This window comes from Pinus tabuliformis, chromosome 1_2 (assembly GCF_031772625.1).
Source record: "Pinus tabuliformis cultivar Carrire ecotype Pingquan chromosome 1_2, CPIR1, whole genome shotgun sequence".
Taxonomy (NCBI): Eukaryota; Viridiplantae; Streptophyta; class Pinopsida; order Pinales; family Pinaceae; genus Pinus; species Pinus tabuliformis.
Genome location: NC_142298.1, coordinates 909,522,633 through 909,528,632, shown reverse-complemented (window position 1 = coordinate 909,528,632; position 6,000 = coordinate 909,522,633).

Genomic DNA, 6,000 nt, shown 5'->3' with positions numbered 1-6,000 from the left:
TTTCCATGTTTGGTTGACTTTCAGATCATTCTTGCAAAGTAGGTTAATTTCCTTTGAGATAGTCTTCATTCATCATTTAGAAAGCTTCTTCTGAGAACATATAGAAGTTGGCTTGAGCCCTAGCGGACTTGTGCCAGCTGACCAAGTGACAGCTGCGACAAGAGCTAGTACTTGTGCATACAGCACCGTCGCTTCCAAGTTTGTTACGAACTACCGGGTTGATAAAATTAAAGAAGGAAGCTCCAGGAGTTGTAGCATTATTGCTACAATACTGGAGCCCACCAGATGTTCTTCATGGTAGCCTTTGTACGCTTGCTGAATAATCATGGATGTTGTGTACTTTTCTATGTCATCTGTGGTCTGCACAACCAATATGAATGATGAACCATTGTTTTCTTGTGCAGGGGACACAAAGACATTATCAGTTCCTGCATCTTTCTTTGAACAATCCTCATCCAAGGAGGAATCCCATAACTACACTTCTTCTTCCTCTGTCATCAGACAAGCTGCCCTTTCAATCTGTGTGGAGGCCTCCTGGGCAGGCATCAGAAAATCAAGATTGAGATGATCATTTTCAGCCTTGAACATTAGACTTTTCTCTGCTTCAGTGTTCGATGGGCAACTTAGAGGGATTGTCTTTTGAGCAGACAGAGAAACAAAAGATGATGGGGAGCTGTCTTCTCCCTTTTTGATCACTGTGCTGGGGATAATAGCAGGTTGTTTAACTTGCAGATCTGCATAGCCATTAGAAGATATGCTGGCCTTAGGCTCAAATTCTTGGAGGAAGGGGTCTACTGCTACTTGATTCTGCTGATCAGCTTGTTGTTCTGCAGCGACAACAAAATGGCAAATAGTGCCTTTGGACAATGCTTCTTCATATGCAGCTCTGGTTAGGAAAGGAGTACCTTCCAAACCATGGACCTCCTCCTCTTCTTCAAACAGATCTTCCTTCATGACTATATTCTATAAAAGGGGCCTTACCCCTTTGTCTTCATTTGCAATCTTATTTCTTTGCAAAATCTGCAAATGCTCCTGTGCTCCTTTATATGGATTTGGAGCTGGAAGAGAAATGTCACAAGGAACACCTGCTTCTTCAGAAAACTGCTCAGCCTTTAGCTTGGAAACTTCAGAGGCTAAAAATTCTATCATCCTAGCCAATTCATATATTTCAGGATGATAGGATGATGAGGAATCACCTCCCTGTCTTCTGCTTTCAGCATTTCCTTCAAGTTTCTCTGCAGCTAGAATGTTCGATTCAACTTCAAAAGTTTCATCTTGCATATCAGCTAGAGAAGCACATCTCCTTTCTCTTAACAGCAGGCAGAACTGAGAATCAAAGGCATTAGCATATGTGAGCATGGCAGAAGTAGGGGTAGGTCTTACTTCATCTGGCATTCTACTATACATAAGTTTGAATATGATGTTAAAATCGGACAGCAGCTCACCATCTTCTCTCTATAAGTTACCAAACTCAGAATGATAATAGAGTAGATCTTTATTATTCCCCCAGTGCTTTAAAAACACATCATCTAGGGCCTCAATGTCTGCAATAGACCTAGGGGGTAAATCTCTAAACCATTTTCTAGCCTCCCCATCTAGGCTTTGCACAAAAACCCTCATCCAAACATCCTCTTCATTGATATCCAAGTTATCAGCATAGCTATAAAGGGACTCTAAATTCTCTTCAGCTGTTACTCCTTCTGCACCAGTAAACTTTGGCATAAATTCTTGATAATCTCCTGCAGGCATGGCATTCAAAGGATTAGGCAAGACTAAGGGCCCATACCTAGCAGCAATTATTCTGTCTATCTTTGTAAGAGCTTGCTGACTTGCCATGACTGGAGTTAATTGTATGGGTACTGGTAGGCTGAGTGGTATAGATCAATGAAAAGGATGACAGAGACAGATAAATATAATGGACAGCATGGATGCTTCTTTGAATAGAGGTTGGAAAGGGAAATGAACAACAAGGAGCTGTATGAATCTCTTAAGGTATTTCTACACTAGCAAAGATACATAAAAAATTCCAAGGCTTACCTGATTCTGATGCTCCTTACTGCGATATTTTCTTCTGTTGAACGATCTTCTCAGGATTAGGCACTGGTTCAGCTGATGGTTTCTAAGGATTTCTGCGAGCGTACCTCACCAACTGCGCTAGAACTACAATGTGGAGTCGCCAAAAGATGGTCTTCCTCCAATGGAGTCGCCAGATAGATGATTACAACCAGAAACTGTGCCCAGACCTTGTCTATCATCAAAATCTGGAACTGTGTCGTTTTCCCAGGGAAGCTGAGCTTTGATTCTCCTTTCCCCGGCAACGGCGCCAATTAATGTTATCACCCCAAGAAACTCTCCTAGGTTGTATCTCAGAGATGCTCGGGAACATTACAAACTCAACAAAAATGTTGGATAAATGGTGGATGAATGAAAGAAATTCTACATATTCAAGCCAGATAACCACTTCTACTATGTTTAACCCCAGACATGGGTGAGCACCCCCAGACTACAAGGCTTTAGACCACCAATTACTCACAGTCTTAAAGAAAATGTGATGATGGAGAACACTGATCACATCAGCAGATGCACAAGACCGTGTGATGGCCAGTTGCAACCAGTTAAAAGGTCTGTAAATCTGTTTTCTAATACACAGACAGGATGACAGCTCTCTAGCATTAAAATAACAGAAACCTGCAAACAAATTCAATGATACATGCTAAATCCTAACACAGAGGTGGGATGACAGCCCCTCTAATGCTAAACATTAACAACACATGAATAAATGAAAAATAGGCACAGCTTGGAACAAGAAGAAGAAGTGGAGAGTGAGCAATTAACAACAAAAGAAGCTTGCATTAGCTGAAAATGAAGACTAGACGTTGCAGGTATCACAGCAGTTACAATCTCCAGAAGTTGAACCTTACAGCAAAAATAACACTCATCAACCTATTCCCTTCTGTCTTCTGATTATATATGGAGGTTGAATACAAAAATCTCTGCTAACTTATGCGTGGAGGTGTCTTAATGGACCACCAACCACATTTACAATTAGATATGGTATTTTCTGCACATTACTGATTTTAATGGGCAAAATCGGCCTTTTTAGATAGTCTGATGTCCTTCTCTGGCAGCTGGAGTGAATTATGGATTAAATTCCATGCCTGATAAATTCTCTTCACTGCTCGAGGTCGTCCTGTTTTTCCTTTGCCATGCTGTTCTTTGTATATGGTAGCTCAGGATTTAATGCAGAGAGTACTGGATCATGGCTTCATTTCTCCTTCGGGAGCACAAAACAGGTCGCGGGCGTAAACAAAATGGCGGAGTCAGATTGAGCAGAGGGACGAATCTCAGTTGTCGGATCACAAAAATCAACGGCGGAGATGACTTGACGAGGGATATCGGGAGATACGAGGATGGGCGATCGTGGGCCGTCAGATCGCGATCTGTGCAAATCCAACGGTGATCACAAGCAGAAGGTGCACGTAGGTTAACTACCGGAGGGAAGGGTACGGAGGTGGAAAGCGGTTTCCCCGCACCACCTATCGGGGCTCAGCCGTTTCCGTAACGTGGGATGCGATCCAACAGATTTGCGACGTGTGGCAGCCCGAAACCACCGCCCCGCGGGTTAACGCACGCGCAAGTCGCACAATCGGGGGAAGCGACAGCCATCGATCTGGCGATGGACGGTCAGATGGAGATAAACATACACGAAGATTAACGTCGGGTGGGAAACGCGGAGACCGTTAGATCAAGGCGATCAACGGTGGAGATTTAGAAAACGACGAAGGGTTAAAATAGCGCGGGTTCATGTTTTAAACGCCCGAGCTAAAGAAAAGGGTTATGCAGAGTTTAAACAGATAAAATAGAGGCAGTATGATCATGGCGCTCGGGAGTTAAAGCAAACAGGTTTACACTGAAATTTGAAGGAAAACAGGGCTAGCGGGAGCTTAAGGGAAGGTAAGGAGAATCAAGGAGAAGAAGGTAAAGGTGAGGGATTGAAGGGGTTTATGAAAGAAACAGAGACAGCGGAGTGTGAGGAAACTTGAAGGAGTAGAAAGGGAAACCACTCCTGCGAGGCCCTTTCGGCACAAACCCACCATCAAACCCGAAAATGACCTGTAATCACTGAAAATTGTAGCAGAGCTAATAGGAACTAGGGAGGGAGTGGATTCGTTACCTCCAAAGGAGTTCAATAGAGTTCAGCAGCTGTTTATATGGAAAACTTAGACCATGGGGCTGGAGAAGCAAAGGAATAATGAAAGGCAGAGCATCGAAGGTGTGAAAACTATGAAAACTACACCAGGATTAGCACCCAAAAACCCAGGAAAGAAAAGAGGCAGGAAAAAGCATAACGAGCTTTTGATGGAATGTGGAAAGCTAATAATAGACTTAGGTAAGATGAAAGACCTAACCAGCTACTCCTTTACAAATATTTAATAATGAAGTTCTTCTTGGAATATTAAGGGTCTAGGCAGTAAAAGAAAACAAAGATTACTTAGTAATAGAATGAAACAAGTAGCACTGGATGTCATCTTCATCCAGGAAAATAAATGTTCCATTCAAAAAATAAAAGAGATTCACAACAAATGGCTCAATAGATTTGAGTTTATGGAAGTCAAAGCAGAGAATACAGCGGGAGGCATTCTCACGCTTTGGAACCCCCAAAAAATTGGCATTATAGATGCAGAGGCATCTATGGATTATTTATCAGTGGTCATTCAGCCTGTGGGAGATAAGGAAACCTACCTGGTCACGAATGTGTATGGTCCCCAAAGAATGGAGGGTAAACTCCAGCTTCTAAATTCTCTGGAGGATCTCAGAGATAGACATGCAGGAATACCTTGGATCTTGGGGGGTGATTTCAATATGATCAAATCACTTTCAGAGAAAAAAGGGGGAACCAGAATTCTAAATAAAGACTCTTGGGCATTTCAAACCTTCATAGATAATATGAAGCTAATGGAAACTATAATGAGTAATGGTGTTTTTACTTGGAACAATAAAAGATGATGAGAGTCTCCGGTGGCCTCCAAATTAGATAGATTCATAATCTCAGAGGATCTTATGCTCAAGGACAAGGATATAGTAGCAAGAGTTCTCCCCTTTAGAGGCTCCGATCACTAGCCTGTTCAACTGGAGATTTGGGGCATTGTTACCCCCAGGAATAGACCTTTTAGATTTGAAAACATCTGGCTCTCACACCCAGATTTCATTAACAACATAGCTAATTGGTGGTCAGAATATTTGAATATTTAGGGCACAAGAATGTTCCTTCTTCAAAAAAGACTAAAACATATCAAGCTCAGGCTCAAAGAGTGGAACAAGAATGAATATGGAAATATTTTTGAAGCAAAAAAATCTGTTGAAGGCAAAATGCAGGAACTCAACCAAACCCTTATCACGGAGGGTTTTGATAAAGATAGAAGTGATCAAGCCACCAAATATCACCAAGAATGGGAGAACTTATGTAAACAAGAGGAGATATTTTGGAGACAAAAATCTAGAGTTCAATGGCTAAAAGAAGGAGAACGTAACACTAGATTTTTCCACAGATCCACTATGGCGAACAGAGCTCACAACAGGATTTCTTCGATCAAGGACGAGGGAGGTAACCTTCTCAATTCTCATGAAGAAATAGAAGCAGTGCTAGTTCAGCACTTTCGTGGTATTGCAAAGGAAACCTGTTCAGATAGAGAACACTCCATCAGGGATTTAACAAGACATATACCTAAGCTGGTATCCAGAGAGGACAATTTCAACCTCAATAGACCAGTGACTGAAGAGGAGGTTAGTGAGGTCCTAAAAGAAATGCAAAATGGTAAGGCACCAGGCCCGGATGGATTCAATGTAGATTTCTTTAAAGCTTGCTGGAATATAGTCAAACAGGACATTCTGAATGTAGTTGAAGATTCCAGGAGGGATAGAACCATTTTGAAGGCGCTTAATACCACCTTTATCTCCCTGATCCCTAAACAGGAATTGGCTCAAACTCCTGACAGGTTT